Here is a 19,527-nt window from a genome sequence, read left to right on the forward strand (position 1 = left end):
TTACTACAAGCAACTATATGCCAATAAAATGGACAACCTGGAAGAAATGGACAAATTCTTAGAAAAGCACAACCTTCAGAGACTGAACCAGGAAGAAATAGAAAATATAAACAGACCAATCACAAACACTGAAATTCAGACTGTAATTAAAAATCTTCCAACAAACAAAAGCCCAGGACCAGATGGCTTCATAGGTGAATTCTGTCAAACATTTAGAGAAGAGCTAACACCTATCCTTCTCAAACTCTTCCAAAATATAGCAGAGGAAGGAACACTCCCAAACTCATTCTACGAGGCCAACATCACCCTGATACAAAACCCAAAGATGTCATAAAGAAAGAACACTACAGGCCAATATCACTGGTGAACACGGATGCAAAAATCCTCAACAAAATACTAGCAAACAGACTCCAACAGCACATTAAAAGGATCATACACCATGATCAAGTGGGGTTTATCCCAGGAATGCAAGAATTTTTCAGTATATGCAAATCAATCAATGTGATACACCATATTAACAAACTGAAGGAGAAAAACCACATGATCATCTCAACAGATGCAGAAAAAGCTTTTGACAAAATTCAACACCCATTTATGATAAAAACTCTCCAGAAAGTAGGCATAGAGGGAACTTACCTCAACATAATAAAGGCCATATATGACAAACCCACAGCCAACATCGTTCTCAATGGTGAAAAACTGAAACCATTTCCTCTAAGATCAGGAACAAGACAAGGTTGTCCACTGTCACCACTATTATTCAACATAGTTTTGGAAGTTTTAGCCACAGCAATCAGAGAAGAAAAAGAAATGAAAGGAATCCAAATTGGAAAAGAAGAAGTAAAGCTGTCACTGTTTGCAGATGACATGATACTTTACATAGAGAATCCTAAAGACTCGACCAGAAGACAACTTGAGCTATTCAATCAATTTGGTAAAGTAGCAGGATGCAAAATTAATGCACAGAAATCTCTTGCATTCCTATACAATAATGATGAAAAATCTGAAAGAGAAATTAAGGAAACACTCCCATTTACAACTGCAACAAAAAGAATAAAATACCTAGGAATAAAACTACCTAAGGAGACAAAAGACCTGTATGCAGAAAACTATAAGACACTGATGAAAGAAATTAAAGATGATACAAACAGATGGAGAGATATACCATGTTCTTGGATTGGAAGAATCAATATTGTGAAAATGACTATACTACCCAAAGCAATCTATAGATTCAGTGCAATCCCTATCAAACTACCACTGGCATTTTTCACAGAACTAGAACAAAAAATTTCACAATTTGTATGGAAACACAAAAGACCCCAAATAGCCAAAGCAATCTTGAGAAAGAAAAATGGAGCTGGAGGAATCAGGCTCCCTGACTTCAGACTATATTACAAAGCTACAGTAATCAAGACAGTATGGTACTGGCACAAAAAGAGAAATATAGATCAATGGAACAGGATAGAAAGACCAGAGATAAACCCACGCATATATGGTCACCTTATTTTTGATAAAGGAGGCAAGAACATACAATGGAGAAAAGACAGCCTCTTCAATAAATGGTGCTGGGAAAACTGGACAGCGACATGTAAAAGAATGAAATTAGAACACTCCCTAACACCATACATGAAAATAAACTCAAAATGGATTAAATATAAGGCCTTAATATAAGGCCAGACACTATAAAACTCTTAGAGGAAAACATAGGCAGAACATACTATGACATAAATCACAGCAAGATCCTTTTTGACCCACCTCCTAGAGAAATGGAAATAAAAACAAAAATAAACAAATGGGACCTAATGAAACTTAAAAGCTTTTGCATAGCAAAGGAAAACATAAACAAGACGAAAAGACAACCCTCAGAACAGGAGAAAATATCTGCAAATGAAGCAACTGACAAAGGATTAATCTCCAAAATTTACAAGCAGCTCATGCAGCTCAATATCAAAAAAACAAACCACCCAATCCAAAAATGGGCAGAAGACCTAAATAGACATTTCTCCAAAGAAGATATACAGATTGCCAACAAACACACGAAAGGATGCTCAACATCACTAATCATTAGAGAAATGCAAATCAAAACTGCAATGAGGTATCACCTCACACCAGTCAGAATGGCCATCATCAAAAAAATCTACAAACAAGAAATGCTGGAGAGGGTGTGGAGAAAAGGGAACCCTCTTGCACTGTTGGTGGGAATGTAAATTGATACAGCCACTATGGAGAACAGTATGGCAGTTCCTTAAAAAACTAAAAATAGAACTACCATACAACCCAGCAATCCCACTACTGGGCATATACCCTGAGAAAAACATAATTCAAAAAGAGTCATGTACCACAATGTTCATTGCAGCTCTATTTACAATAGCCAGGACATGAAAGCAACGTAAGTGTCCATTGACAGAAGAATGGATAAAGAAGATGTGGCACACATATACAATGGAATATTGCTCAGCCATAAAAAGAAACGAAATTGAGTTATTTGTAGTGAGGTGGATGGACCTAGAGTCTGTCATAGAGTGAAGTAAGTCAGAAAGAGAAAAACAAATACTGTATGCTAAAATATATATGTACGGAATCTAAAAAAAAAAAAAAAAGATTCTGAAGAACCAAGGGGCAGGACAGGAATAAAGACACAGACGTAGAGAATGGGCTTGAGTACACAGGGAGGGGGAAGGGTAAGATGGGACGAAGTGAGAGAGTGCCATGGACATATATACACTACCAAATGTAATATAGATAGCTAGTGGGAAGCAGCCACACAGCATAGGGAAATCAACCCGGTGCCTTGAGACCACCTAGAGGGGTGGGATAGGGAGGATGGGAGGGAGACGCAAGAGGGAGGAGATATGGGGATATATGTAAAGCTGATTCACTTTGTTATAAAGCAGAAACTAACACACCATTGTAAAGCAATTATACTCCAATAAAGATGTTAAAAAAAAGAAAGAAACAAGAAAAATCTCAAATAATCAATCTAACCTTACACCTAAAGGAACTAGAGAAAGAAGAACAAACAAAACCCAAAGTTAGTAGAAGGAAAGAAATCATAAAGATCAGAGCAGAAATAAATGAAATAGAAACAAAGAAAACAATAGCAAAGATCAATAAAACTAAAAGCTGGTTTTTGAGAAGATAAACAAAATTGATAAACATTTAGCCAGAATCATCAAGAAAAAGAGGGAGAGGACTCAAATCAATAAAATTATAAGTGAAAAAGGAGAAGTTACAACAGACACCGCAGAAATACAAAGCATCCTAAGAGACTACTACAAGCAACTCTATGCCAATAAAATGGACAACCTGGAAGAAATGGACAAATTCTTAGAAAGGTACAACCTTCCAAGACTGAACCAGGAAGAAATAGAAAGTATGAACAGACCAATCACAAGTAATGAAATTGAAACTGTGATTAAAAATCTTCCAACAAACAAAAGTCCAGGACCAGATGGCTTCACAGGTGAATTCTATCAAACATTTAGAGAAGAGCTAACACCCATCCTTCTCAAACTCTTCCAAAAAATTGCAGAGGAAGGAACACTCCCAAACTCAATTATGAGGCCAGCATCACCCTAATACCAAAACCAGAAAAAGATACTACAAAAAAAGAAAGTTACAGACCAATATCACTGATGAATATAGATGCAAAAATCCTCAACAAAATACTATCAAAGAGAATCCAACAATACATTAAAAGGATCATACACCATGATCAAGTGGGATTTCTCCCAGGGATGCAAGGATTCTTCAATATACGCAAATCAATCAATGTGATACACCATATTAACAAACTGAAGAATAAAAACCATATGATCATCTCAATAGATGCAGAAAAAGCTTTTGACAAAATTCAACACCCATTTATGATAAAAAGTCTCTAGAAAGTGGGCATAGAGGGAACCTACCTCAACATAATAAAGGCCATGTATGACAAACCCACAGCAAACATCATTCTCAATGGTGAAAAACTGAAAGCATTTCCTCTAAGATCAGGAACAAGACAAGGATGTCCACTCTCACCACTCTCACTCAACATAGTTTTGCAAGTCCCAGCCATGGCAATCAGAGAAGAAAAAGAAATAGAAGGAATACAAATTGGAAAAGAAGAAGTAAAGCTGTCACTGTTTGCAGATGACATGATACGATACATAGAGAATCCTAAAGATGCCACCAGAAAACTACTAGAGCTGATCAGTGAATTTGGTAAAGTTGCAGAATACAAAATTAATGCACAGAAATCTCTTGCATTCCTATACACTAACAACGAAAGGTCAGAAAGATAAATTAAGGAAACAATCCCATCCATCATTGCAACAAAAAGAATAAAATACCTGGGAATAAACCTACCTAAGGAGGTAAAAGACCTGTACTCAGAAAACTATAAGACACTGATGAAAGAAGTCAAAGATGACACAAACAGATGGAGAGATATACCATATTCTTGCATTGGAAGAATCAACATTGTGAAAATGACTATACTACCCAAAGCAATCTATAGATTCAGTGCAATCCCTATCAAATTACCAGTGACATTTTTTAACAGAACTGGAACAAAAAATCTTAAAATTTGTAAGCAGACACAAAAGACTCTGGATAGCCAAAGCAGTCTTGAGGGAAAAAAATGGAGCTGGAGGAATCAGACTCCCTGACTTCAGACTATACTACAAAGCTACAGGAATCAAGACAATATGGTACTGGCACAAAAACAGAAATATAGATCAATGGAATAGGATAGAAAGCCCAGAGATAAACCCACGCACCTATGGTCAACTAATCTATGACATAGGAGGCAAGGATATACAATGGAGAAAAGACGGTGTCTTCAATAAATGGTTCTGGGAAAACTGGACATCTACATGTGAAAGAATGATATTAGAACTCTCCCTAACACCATACCCAAAAATAAACTCAAAATGGATTAAAGACCTAAATGTAAGACCGGACACTATAAAACTCTTAGAAGAAAACAGGAAGAACACTCTGACATAAATCACAGCAAGATCTTTTTTGATCCACCTGTTAGAGTAACGGAAATAAAAACAAAAATAAACAAATGGGACCTAATGAAACTTAAAAGCTTTTGCAAAGCAAAGGAAACTACAAACAAGATGAAAAGACAACCCTCAGAATGGGAGAAAATATTTGCAAATGAATCAACAGACAAAGGATTAATCTCCAAAATATATAAACAGCTCATGCAGCTCAATACTAAAAAAAACAAACAACCCAATCAAAAAATGGGCAGAAGACCTAAATAGACATTTCTCCAAAGAAGACATACAGATGGCCAAGAAGCACATGAAAAGCTGCTCAACATCACTAATTATTAGAGAAATGCAAATCAAAACTACAATGAGGTATCACCTCACACCAGTTAGAATGGGCATCATCAGAAAATCTACAAATAAGAAATGCTGGAGAGGGTGTGGAGAAAAGGGAACCCTCTTGCACTGTTGGTGGGAATGTAAATTGATACCACTACTATGGAGATCAGTATGGAGGTTCCTTAAAAAACTAAAAATAGAATTACCATATGACCCAGCAATCCCACTACTGGGCATATACCCAGAGAAAACCATAATTCAAAAAGACACATGCACCCCAGAGTTCACTGCAGCACTAATTACAATAGCCAGGTCATGGAAGCAACCTAAATACCCATCAACAGACGAATGGATAAAGAAGATGTGGTACATATAAATAATGGAATATTACTGAGCCATAAAAGGGAATGAAACTGGGTCATTTGTAGAGACGTGGATGGATCTAGAGACTGTTATACAGAGTGAAGTAAGTCAGAAAGAGAAAAACAAATACAGTATATTAATATGTATAAAACGGATAACTAAAAAGGACCTGCTGTATAAAAAATGAATTTTAAAAAATGTCATATATCAACGCATATATGTGGAATCTAGAAAAATGGTACAGCTGAACCGGTTTGCAGGGCAGAAATAGAGACACAGATGTAGAGAACAAACGTATGGACACCAAGTGGGGAAACTGGCAGGGGGCGGTGGTGGTGGTGTGATGAATTGGGAGATTGGGATGACATGTATACACTAATATGTATAAAATAGATAACTAATAAGAACCTGCTGTATAAAAAATAAATAAAATTCAAAAAAAAATACAGGTTGGTTTACATAGTTCCCCAAGATATGCAAAAAATTCTGTAAACCAAATCCTATTTTAAAAGATCTCAAAGGGAACACATTTTGTAAAGCTAAAAATTATTTCCTAAATTATGTTCTTTTTTTAAAGGGCTTTTTAAATTATTATTATTATTTTTTAATATTTATTTATTTTTATTTATTTATTTATTTGGTTGTGCTGGGTCTTAGTTACAGCAGGCATGCTCCTTAGTTGTGGCTCATGGGCTCCTTTAGTTGTGGCACATGGGCTCCTTAGTTGTGGCAGGTGAACTCTTGGTTGCGGCATGCATGTGGGATCTAGTTGCCTGACCAGGGATCAAACCCCGGCCCCCTGCATTGGGAGCGCAAGTCCTAACTGCTGTGCCACCAGGGAAGTCCCTATGTTCTTTTTGAGTCTAGATTTTTAAACATGTTTTTGTTTTTCTTAAAATGAAACAATCTCAACTAGGCTTGCAAGAGGAAATCACATATTCTTGGGGCTCTGCATGCCTTTTCACTCCTGCACCACTACTGCAAGAGCCACCTGACTGGTTTTTCTGCTTCTCATTCTGCCCCTTCACATTGAGTTGTCTTCCTAAAGCACATATCTAATCGTGCCACTTCAATAATAGGCATTTAATGCTTCCATCACCTTCCAAAAATCCCTGATTCCTTAGGATAGCATTCCAAGTTCTCTGAGATGTGTCCCTGACTTATTGGAACAACCTTATCTCCCACTGTTCTCCAATCTCCACATATTCTATTCTCCAGCCACATCAACTAGTAAATATTTTTAGAACATGGTCCATGTTTTTCCAAACCCTAAACGACTTATTTTACTTCCTAGAAAAAGGAACAGTCGCAGCCAAAAATAAATAAATTAAAAAAAATTTTTTAATTAAATAAAAAAAGAACAGTATAGCCCAGTGTTTAAGAGCATACCCATCATGTCAGACTAGATCCAATCCTGACTCTGTCACCTTCCAGCTGTGTGGCTTTGATAAAATCACTTAATCTGCCTGAGCCACAATTTCTTCAGCTCTAAAATGGGGATAATGATAGTGCTTTTCTCATAGAGTTGCTTGGAGGATTCTGTTGGATTACGCAAGCAAAATGCTTAGCACAGTGCCCAGCACATAATAAACATCCAATATATGATAGCCCTTATTTCAGTCTGTTAAGGTCCATCTATCTGTCAAAAAACACTACCCCTTGAAGCATTTTTAGTTCCCCCAGTCTCATCTCTCCTTCTAGGATCCCATAGATCATTCATACCTCTTTCTCTGCACTACTTTCTGCCTTACATAATTATTATTATTTAGATACATATCTTCTCTGCTTTACTTTACTGAATCCCTGCCATGTACTAAGTGCCATAGGGAAGAAAAGATGAAGAAAACTTGGTTCTTTGCCATACAAGTGTTCACAATCTAGTTAGTAAACAGACATTGGCAACTCAATACAATTCACTCAAATACAATGATTGTTGAATAAAGCTGTGGCTCATTATCATTACTGTGATACTCTGTTTCCCTGAGGTCCTCTTGTACAGAATAATCTCAAAGTATGAGCTGGATTTTAACCCAAGGACCATGACCATTTCCCCTACTACCAAGCAGAATTTACCTTTTGAGAGCAAATACAGTGAAATACAATTGAACATAGCTGAATTTAGGGGACTATCAAGGGAAAAGTTGTATCAGTGATGTTGTCAGATTCAAACGATATGATCAAACTATGACTTCCTCTGTCCCCAAAGCTTTTTCCAAAATAAATGCACAAAGCGTTGGACCTAAAATACGGTACAGGGCTAGAAGCACATTTAGCCTCCTTTTCCTGATGATGCAGTTGTGATGTGTATTCGTGGTGTGTTTGTAATTCGAGAGCAGAACAGATGGTGAAGGCTGCATATCCGTGCTGCATCCTCTATCCCTATAGATTGTCAAGTCCATGAGGTCAGTGACTCCCACTGAGTTTTAGCTGCAGAAAGAGTCCTCTGCTTGTACTAAATGATGCTTTATGTCAGTGCCAGGTTCTCAGTGTCAACATGACTTGAAGTGAGACTCGCTCAGGTCCCTGCCTCACCCAAATACCAGAAGATGACTCTTACAGCGCCTACTACAGCAGGAAACAATGCAGCTGGACAGCATATTGGGGGCATGTAAACTGGGCACATGTCATCAAGACGGCGTCTCATGAAATAATTGCTCTGGCCTGCCAGCAAAAGAGGAGTGGCTTCTTGTCCCAGGCGGAGCTCACCACCCCCTTTTCCTAGACTGCCTGAGTCCTATGACCAGTAGCAGAGCTAGGCTGGTTTTCTCCCTCTATCTCCAGAGTTCTAGCTCTGTGGGTAACTGTGGGAAAGGAAGCCTATTCAACTACAGGCAGTTTCGTGTTTCTGAAAACATATTCAAAAGTCAGGTGTATGGTCAAACATACATTTTGTTTAAATGTTTTAAGGACAGTTCATTCCCAGAAAGCTAAAAACATTATAAAACCCCTAATTACGTCTCACATTTTAATCACAGTGTCCAACAATATATTTCCAGCACTTATAGATATTCTTTCTTTTTTTCCTTTCCTTCACAACTGAGTATGCCATCTGACATGTGACATCTGGCATGTAAGAGTCCAGATGAGGCTTAAGATTAATTAGCACCCTCTTAGCACCCCTAAGGAGCTCATCTTTGTCTTAATGCGATCACATTCATAAGAGTGAGGCTTCTTTTTTGTGTGTGTGTGAGGAGTGAGGCTTCTAATCACTAGCATCAGCAATCTCATTTTTCCACTGCAAATAATTTTCATTTTTACCCAAAAAAGAGTAAAATATTCAAACTGTCACATAAGCACCACTATGCCAACAATGAGAGCAGCACTTTCAAGACTGCACCATGGACCTGGCAGAGGATACTAGACTGCAGTAGCCCAAATGATGGATGAGAGCCTGAATATAAGACAGGTGAACTAAGGAGAAGCTGGGATTGCAGTGAGTATGAAAGTAAAATGTTTGAGAGAGGAGGCTGCTTGTTCTGTTAAAACAACCTGTGTGGGCTTCCCCGGTGGCGCAGTGGTTGAGAATCTGCCTGCTAATGCAGGGGACATGGGTTCGAGCCCTGGTCTGGGAGGATCCCACGTGCCGCAGAGCAGCTGGGCCCGTGAGCCACAATTACTGAGCCTGCGCGTCTGGAGCCTGTGCTCCGCAACAAGAGAGGCCGCGATAGTGAGAGGCCCGCGCACCGCGATGAAGAGTGGCCCCCGCTTGCCACAACTAGAGAAAGCCCTCGCACAGAAACGAAGACCCAACACAGCCATAAATAAATAAATTAATTAATTAATTAAAAAAATAAAATAAAACAACCTGTGTACAGATAGCACCTGATGGGTTACAATCTACTTCCAGGTACATTATCTCATTTGGCCATCACCTCACTCTTTCATCTCATCCCACACCCTTCCTTCAGTTTCAAGGAAGAACAAGGATGGCAGGAGGATGGAAGTATTTGTTTAGCATGGATTATTAGTAAACAGAAAAGTATTATTTATATCTTTCCTTGATATGGTAAATATTGAGTAACTGCATAACCATCTAATAGGGTGCTAAGAAGAGAGATATGTTACAGGAGTTCTTTACACAGGTCTATAAAAGGGACAAAAAACAACATTATCACAGAGTTAAATGATTATCAGTGATGAACAAACCAGGCATCTGTGGAAATGGCTGCTGGTTTCCACAAGCCACCTGACGAAGTCTAGATTCTGAGCCCATCAGTGGAGTGAGTGAGCTGCCCTTCACTCAGAGTGAGATCTTCAGCCCCACACATTTTCAATAGAACTTCACTCAAGATGGGCTACCCTTGCACAGGGTAGCCCATCAGCAGTTAAAAAAATTAAAAGAGGGCTTCCCTGGTGGCGCAGTGGTTGAGAATCTGCCTGCCAATGCAGGGGACACGGGTTCGAGCCCTGGTCTGGGAAGATCCCACATGCCGCGGAGCAACTAAGCCCGTGAGCCACAACTACTGAGCCTGCGCGTCTGGAGCCTGTGCTCCGCAACAAGAGGCCGCGATACTGAGAGGCCCGCGCACCGCGATGAAGAGTGGCCCCCGCTTGCCACAACTAGAGAAAGCCCACGCACAGAAACGAAGACCCAACACAGTCAAAAATGAATAAAGAAAGAAAGAAGCTTTCATTTAAAAAAAAAAATTAAAAGAGAGGCCTGATTCAAACAAAATGTAAAAACAGGAGAAATACGGAATGTGAACACTGATTGGATATTGATAACATTAAGAAACTTAATGGGGCTTCCCTGGTGGCGCAGTGGTTAACAGTCCGCCTGCCAGTGCAGGGGACACGGATTCAAGCCCTGGTCTGGGAAGATCCCACATGCCGCGGAGCAACTAGGCCCGTGAGCCACAACTACTGAGCCTGCACTTTAGAGCTCACGAGCCACCACTACTGAAGCCCGTGCGCCTAGAGCCCGTGCTCCGCAACAAGAGAAGCCACTACAACGAGAAGCCCGCGCACCACAACGAAGAGTAGCTCCCGCTCGCCACAACTAGAGAAAGCCCATGCAGCAATGAAGACCCAACACAGCCAAAAATAAAATAAATTTATATATTAAAAAAAACCTTAATAACTGTTGTAAAGACGTAATTATGTCTTTATAAAAAGAGGACTTAGCTTTTAGATATACACATTGAAATATTTAGGAAAGAATTATACTGATGTCTAGGATTTGCTCCAAATTAATACAAGAGGGGAGGAAATAAGTGGGGGAATAGAGGAAACAGAATTGGCCATGAGTTGATAATTGTTAAATCTGGGTGATGAGTACATGGGGGATCATTATGCATGTATCAAAATGATACTCCATCTACTCATATATATTTGAAATTTCCCCTAACAAAAAGTTTTTTTCTTTTAATTTTGGAGCATTGGAAACATAAATTAAAACTGGATGTAAAGAATCCTGCCATATCAACATGGACAAAGATTTAAAAAATAAAAAAACTGGGGAAAAATAAGTTGCAGGAGGATATGTACTGAATGATACCTTTTATGTAAAATGCCAAACATGCCAAACAGTACAATACAAACTTTAAGGGTACATGCATAGAGTTAGGAAGACAAGAATGGACACGCCAGATATAAATTTCAGAACCGTGGTTACTGGGGATGCAGGAAGGGGAATCTAATTGGGAAAGTTACACAGGGGCTTCAACTATTTTTGTAAACTTTTACATGAGGTCATGGGCATATAAGTGATTATTATGTTATTCTCTCTCTCTCTCTTTTTTTTTTTGGCTGTGCCACTTGCGGGATCGTAGTTCCCCAACCAGGGATTGAACCTGTGCCCCCTGCAATGGAAGCGCAAAGTCTTAACCACTGGGCCGCCAGGGATTTCCTTCTAAACATTTTAATATTTCTAAAATGTTTCACAATAAAAATATACATACAAATTAAAAATAAAAAATGAAACAGAAAGTGGATAATCATCTGTAGGGATGTTCTGGAAGAGTCCTGCACTTCTACTGACTTTCAAGAATAATATCCATTTCCACCCCACTCTCAACTTGTAAGAATTGCTTTTTTGGTTAAAATATTTTTATTATGAAAATGTAATACTGGTAAAAATATAATTAGCATATTTAAAGGATAGTAATAAAATAGACTCCCTTGAATCCAATTAACTTAAGAAACTCAACATTACTAGTGCCACTGAAGCTCCAGGTACGCTCTCTGATCACATTCCCAGCAGACAGAGCTGCTATACTGAACTTTGTGTTTGTTATTCCTGTCTTTCTTTATAATTTAATCTTATATTGTATATTTCAAGATATAGTTTTGCATGTTTTTAACTTACACATGTGAAATCATACTGTGACTTGCTTTTTTGATGAAGGATGTTGGTGAGGGACTTCCCTGGTGGCACAGTAATTAAGAATCCACCTGCCAGTGCAGGGGACACGGGTTCGATCCCTGGTCCAAGAAGATCCCACATGCCGCAGAGCAGCGAAGCCCGAGCACCACAACTACTGAAGCCCACGCGCCTAGAGCCCATGCTCTTCAATAAGAGAAGCCACCACAATGAGAAGCCTGCGCACCTCAACGAAGAGTAGCCCCGCTTGCCGCAACTAGAGAAAGCCCACACGTAGCCACGAAGACCCAATGCAGCCAAAAAAAAAAAAAATCACGTTGCAATCAATGTTTAAAAAAAAAAATTAATAAGATGTTGGTGAGATTTACTGATGTTGATGCATGGAGTTGTAGTTCATTCATTTAAAAACTGTGTGTGGGAGACTTGCCTGGTGGTCCAGTGGCTGAGACTCTGTGCTCCCAATGCAGGGGGCCCAGGTTCGATCCCTGGTCAGGGAAATAGATCCCACAGGTATGCCACAACTAAGAGCTTGCATGCTGCAATGAAGATCCCGCATGCCGCAACTAAGACCTGGCTCAAGCTAAATAAATAAATAAATATATTTTTTTTAAAAAGTAAAAACTGTGTGTGTGTGTGTGTGTGTATTAAATATATCACTGTTTATCCATTCTGTTGTTGAAGGACTTCTGATTTGCTTCCAGTTTTTGCTATAACAAACAACACTGCTAGAAACATTCTTATACTACTTATCTCCCGAAGTCCATGTGCAAGATTTTCTCTAGGGTAAACACTAAGGAGAGGAACAGTTGGACATAGTGTGTGCCCATCTACAACTTTAGCAGGTAATACCAGATTTTCCAAAGTGGTTGTCCCAATGTACATGCCCACTGGCAGCATATAAAAGAACCCATTGCTCCACATCCTCACCAACACTCGGTGTTGACAAATAGTTTTTGCCAAATGTTATTTTCTTACTCAACCTCAATACAATAATCAAAAGCAGGAAATTAACATTAATATATTACTACCATGTAATCCACAGACCTCATTCAAGTTCCTCCAATTGGCCCAGTATGTCTTTTTTTTTTTTATGGCTAGCAATTTAATCTGTTCTTTCTATGAAATCCTTACCAAGTCTAAGATTATGAAAATATTGTCCTATGCTTTCTTCTAGATGCTTCATGGTTCGAGCATTTGTTTGAGGATCTACGTTACATCTCACATCAATTTTTGTTCATGGAGTGAGGTAGGAGTTGAGGTTTACCTTTTTTCTTCATAAGGGTATCTAATCATTCCAGGATCATTTGCAAAAAGATTTTCTTTCCCCAATAAATTTACATGGCACCTTGCTTGATAATCAATTGACCATATATGCTGTGGGTGTATTTCTGAACTGTCTGTTCTATTCTATTTGTTCATGTTATCTTTAAGCCAATACCACACTGTCTTGATAGCTTTATCAGCTAATGTTAAGTCCTCCAACTTTGTCCTTTTAAAATAGTATGTTGTATAATCTAGGTCATTTGCATTTCCATATGAATTTTACAATTGATTTGTCAATTTCTTTGAAAAAGATCGCTGAGATTTTATAGGGTTTGCATTGAATGTATACATCTATTTGGGCAGAATAGATAACAACAATATTGAAAATTCAAATCTATGCATGTGTTTCTCTTTCCATTTATTCAAATCTTTAATTTTTATCAGAAATGTTTTATAGTTTTCAGGGAAGAGGTCTTGCATTACAGTAACGTTCTTAGGTATTTTTGTGATGTTATTGTATATGATACTGCTTTCTTTCTTTCACTTTTCAGTTGTTTGTTGCTAATATATAGAAATACATTGTCCCCAAAGGTTTTCCATTGCACCTTCCTTTAACCCTTTCATACCTTTGTCATCCCTATGCAATCATTGATTTGCTTTTGGTCACTGTACATTAGTTTGCACTTTCTAGAATTTTGTATAAATAGAATTATATAGATTATACTCATTTTGTCATTTATCATAATTATTTTGAGATTCAGTCATGATGTATCATGTATCAATATTTTATTCATTTTTGTTGCCGAGTAGTATTCCATTGTGTAAATATGCCATAATTTGTTTATCTATTCACCTGCTGATGGACATTTGGATTTTTCCCAGTTTGGGCCATTAAAAATAAAGCTCACATGAACATTTGTGTACAAATCTTTATAGTGGACACTTTTTTTCCATTTACCTTAGGGTAAATACCTAAGAGTGAAATGGCTGGATTTCATGGTAATTTTTTAAAAAAACTGATAAACATTTTTCAAAGTTGTTGTACTATTTTGTAGTTCTGCCATCAGTGTGTGAGAGTTCCAGTTCCTCTATATCTTCACCAACACTTGGTATCACCAACCTCTATTGATTTGTTTTTAAATCTTCATTTGTTTTTAATCTTGATTTTTTAAAAAAATTTATTTATTTATTTTTGGCTGTGTTGGGTCTTTGTTGCTGTGCACAGGCTTTCTCTAGTTGTGGCGAGTGGGGGCTACTCTTTGTTGCGGTGCGCGGGCTTCTCATTGCAGTGGCTTCTCTTGTTGTGGAGTGTGGGCTCTAGGCATGCTGGCTTCAGTAGTTGTTGCACGTGGGCTCAGTAGTTGTGGCTCACGGGCTCTAGAGCGCAGGCTCAGTAGTTGTGGCACACAGGCTTAGTTGCTCTGCAGCATGTGGGATCTTCCCGGACCAGGGATCGAACCCGTGTCCCTTGCATTGGCAGGCAGATTCTTAACCACTGCACCACCAGGGAAGTCTGTCCCAGTATGTCTTTAATAGCAAAACACTCTAGTACAGGATCACATGTTTTACTTAGTTTTCACCTCTCTCCTTCTCTTTCAACATGGAAAAGTTCTTCCATCTCTCCTTGACTTCCAGGGCCTTGACTCTTTTGAATATTGCAGGCCAGTTGTTTTGTATAGTGCCCCAGATTTTGTTTTCCTGATATTTCCTCATGTTTACATTCAGGTCATGTATTTTTGGCCGGACTACCAGAGAAATAACTTTGTTCTCATTGTATCCTGTCAGGTGGTAAATTATATCAATTTTTTCTTCCATTACTGAAAATGTTCACTTTGACCAATTTACTAAGATTTCTCCTCTGTAAAATTACTCTTTTCCTTTTGTAATAAATAAGTATCTGTGGGGAGACACTATGCAAATATCCTGTTTAGTTTTAGCATCCTTCAATGATGCTTGCCTGCACCAATTATTAGTGTGATGGCAAACGATGAGTTTCTTTTTCCATCATTCCTTCTACATTTATTAAATGGAGTTCTACTGCAAGAAAGAGCTGTGTCTTCCACATTTACTTATTTTTTCAATTATTCATTTATATGTTTGAGTCATAGATACTCATTTTTATTTATGCATTATACTGCATTACCATCATTATTTGTTTTGTTGCTCCTATTGTCTCAGATTTGAGCATTAGGAGCTCCTTCTAGTTGCTATCTGTGTCTTTCAACATTTTTTAAAGGACTTCCTTACTTTCACAACAAGATGTTTCAGGCTCATCATCCACTTTCCCTGCACCAGCCCCAGAATCAGCCATTTCTCCAAGGAGCTCTGTTATCTTTTATTGAAGAACAGTATTTAGAAGTCAAGATCTGGGCACTAGGTGTGTTCACTGCTACTGGAGTGTCTCAGCAGACAGAACTAGGATATATATAATTGTATACACATATGCACATATATATACCTAAATCTAATAAAAATTATATATTTGCTCAACCCTAGAATATACATATAATTAAGTGTCAGAATTACTAACACATGCTCCTGTGAAACACAAATTTATTAACTAGAGTACAATATTTGTGTACTGTTCTTTTTGTTTGGGGCCTTATAGTATATAGTCAAGATACTCTTTTCTAAAGTTATTTAGGTTAGTTCTTTCCTTCTCTTCCCTCTCCAGTGTGGTTATTTTATTCATTTGTAATATAATTAGGTTCCTTTGTTACTATTTGTATTCAACTTTGGGTCCCACCCCCAAAAGACACACACACACACACACACACACACACACACACACACACACTCCTGGTGTCAAATCAGTGGTGATAGAATAACAATATCTGATTGGGGGAAACAATGAGCCTCAACCTTTATTCCATGCCATATGCAAAAATTAATTTGACACTAGATCTAAATCAATCAAACATTACTATTCTAAAACTTCTAGAAAAATACATAGAAGAATATCTTTGCAACCTTGGGGTAGGCAAAAATTTCTTACATCATAGAAAACACTAGCCATAAAAGAAAATATTGATAAGCTGGACTTTATCAAATTTAAATATTTCTGCTCATCAAAAGACACCATTAAGGGAATTCCCTGGTGGCACGGTGGTTAAGAATCCGCCTGCCAATGCAGGGGACATGGGTTCGATCCCTGGTCCAGGAAGATCCCACATGCCGCAGAGTAACTAAGTCCATGCGCCACAACTACTAAGCTGCGTTCTAGAGCCAGCGTGCCACAACTACTGAGCCCACGTGCTGCAACTACGGAAGCCCACGTGCCTAGAGCCCGAGCTCTGCAACAAGAGAAGCCACCACAATGAGAAGCCCGTGCACTGCAACGAAGAATAGTCCCTGCTCGCCACAACTAGAGAAAGCCCGCGCGCAGCAACGAAGACGCAATGCAGCCAAAAATAAAAAAAAAAAAAAAGTAAACAGGAGTCTTGAACAGGCAACCAAAGAAGATATATAAGTGGCCAAAAAGCACATGAAAAGATGCTCAGTCATTACTCATCAGGGAAATGAAAATCAAAACCACAATGAAATACTACTCTACACCCCTTAGAACAGCTAAAATAAGAGATGACAAACCCGTCATTGGTGAGAACATGTAACAACTGAAACCCTCAATCATTGCTTTGAACAACTGTTTTGCAGGTTTTCCTTATATGAACTACCCTCTATGAACTACCAGCATTCACAGGTATTTACCTGAAAAAAATGAAAACATTTGTCCAAAAAACATTTGTACAAAAGTGTTCATAGAAATATTAAAATCTGTCAACAGCTCAAATTGTATCAACTGGAGAATGGATAAAGAAATTGTGGCATATTCATACAACAGACAACTACTCAGCAATTTAAAAGGACTGAACTACTCAGAATGGATGGATTTTAAGGGATGTTAGCTATATCTCAATAAGGCTATACAGAAAGGGAATGAATTAAAAATACATGTATAACACTGATGAATCTCAAAAACATTGTCAAATGAAAGAGGCCAGGTACAAAGGAATACATACTATACGATTTGTTTACCTATATATTATATTTCATTTTCATAAAATTAGAATACAAATAAAACTAATCTGTGTTAACAGAAGTCATATAGTGGTTGCCTCTGGTAGGAGGCATTGACTGCAAAAAGAATAAGGTGTGATATAGTTGTTCTGTATTTTGCTTTAGGTGGTGGTTATGTGAGTATTTTTGTCACAACTCTTGACGCTAAACAGTTAGGACCTGTGCATTTTATTTTATGTAAACCACACCTTAAAAAGAAGATATCATTGGGACTTCCCTGGTGGTCCAGTGGGTAGGACTCTGCACTCCCGATGTGGGGGGCCTGGGTTCAATCCCCTGTCAGGGAACTAGATCCCACGTGCATGCCACAACTAAGAGTCGGCATACCACAAGTAGGAAACCTGCATGCCGCAACTAGAAGATCCACATGCCGCAGCTGGAGGATCCTGCATGCCTCTATGAAGAAGATCCTGAGTGCCACAACTAAGACCCGGCACAGGCAAAATAAATAAATTAATTTAAAAAAGAAAGAAGAAGAAGATATTAAGAAAACAAATAGCCATACCACACATTGGGAGATAATATTTGCAATGCATAGGTGTGACAAAAGACTTGTGTTTAGAATATGTATATCAAGAACCTCTAAAAATTAGCAATAAAAAAGCAAACATTCCAGTTGAAATTGTACAAAACATTTGAACAAACACTTAACAAAAAAGACATAAGGATGGCTAATAAGCATGTGAAAAGATGAAAAACATCATTACTTACCAGGGAAATGCAAATTAAAACCTCAGTGAGTTACTACTACACATATACTAAAGTAGATAAAATGAAAAAGACTGATTCTATCAAATGTTTATAACGATGTGGAGCAACTGCAACACTCCACCACTGCTGGTGGGAGCGTAAACAGTTTTCTCATTTTAGACAACTGTTTGGTACGATAGTTTCTTATAAATTTAAACATGCATCTATGCTATGACCCAGCAATTCCACTTCTAAGTATTTCCCCAAGAAAAAGGAAGTCATATATCCACAAAAAGGCTTGTACTTGAAAGTACATAGTTGGGAGTTCCCTGGTGGTCTAGTGGTTAGGACTTGGCGCTTTCACTGCTATGACCTGGGTTCAATCCCTGATCGGGGAACTGAGATCCCGCAAGCCACAGGACGCAGTCCCCCAAAAAGGTACATAGCATCCTTAATCATAATAAGTAAAACAACTCAAATGTGCATCAATTGGAGAATGTATAAAGAAAATATTTTATATTCATATAATGGAATACTACATTGACAAAAAAGTAACGAATAACTGATAAATGCAAACCACGGATGAATCTCAAAACATTACACTAAAGTATACATACTATATTCTATTTATATGATTCAAATTTCATGAAGTCCAAAAGCACACAAAACGAATCTATGGTGTTAGAAATCAGAAACTGTTCGCACTGAGGGTGAGTAGAAAGATGACTGGGAAAGGAACAGGGGTAATGGAAATGTTCTCTATCTTGTTTCAGGCTGTGTTTACATTGGTGAATACAATTGTCAAAACTCATTCAACTGAAGACTTAAGATCAATTCAAAAAGCCCTCGGGGACTTCCCTAGTGGTCCAGCAGTTGGGACTCCAAGCTCCCAATGCAGGGAGCCTGGGTTCGATTCCCGGTCAGGGAACTAGATGCCACAACTAAGAGCCTGCATGCCACAACTAAAGATCCCACGTGCCACAGCTGAGACCTGGTGCAGCCAAATAAATAAATAAATAAATCTTTAAAAACAAAAAAATAAAAAGCCCTCAAAATAAAGGTGAAATACATGCATTTTCAGAAAAACATGAATGTGTCAGCAGTAGGTCTACGCTAAAGGAAATACTAAAGGCTATTTTTCAGGTAGAGAAAAATGATCCCAGATGTAAACTTGGAGATGCAGAGAAGAATAAATAGCAACAAAAAAGGGTAAGTATTAACTGTCTAAGACAATAGTATGTACTGCAGAGTTAATGTATATAATTAGAATACATGACAAAAATAGCACATAAGTCAGGAGAGAAGTAAAAGGAGTTAAAGTATTCTAAAGTCCTTTCATTGTCCAAAAAGAAGTAAAAGTACTAATTTTATTAAACTGTGACAATCTACAGAGAATTGTAAAAGAAGGTATAATTAACAAACAAATAAAAGGGAAATTTTGAATAATAAAAATACTTAATAAGTCCATGGGAATTCCCTGGTGGT

The sequence above is a fragment of the Balaenoptera musculus genome, chromosome 3 (assembly GCF_009873245.2).
Source record: "Balaenoptera musculus isolate JJ_BM4_2016_0621 chromosome 3, mBalMus1.pri.v3, whole genome shotgun sequence".
Classification (NCBI taxonomy): Eukaryota; Metazoa; Chordata; class Mammalia; order Artiodactyla; family Balaenopteridae; genus Balaenoptera; species Balaenoptera musculus.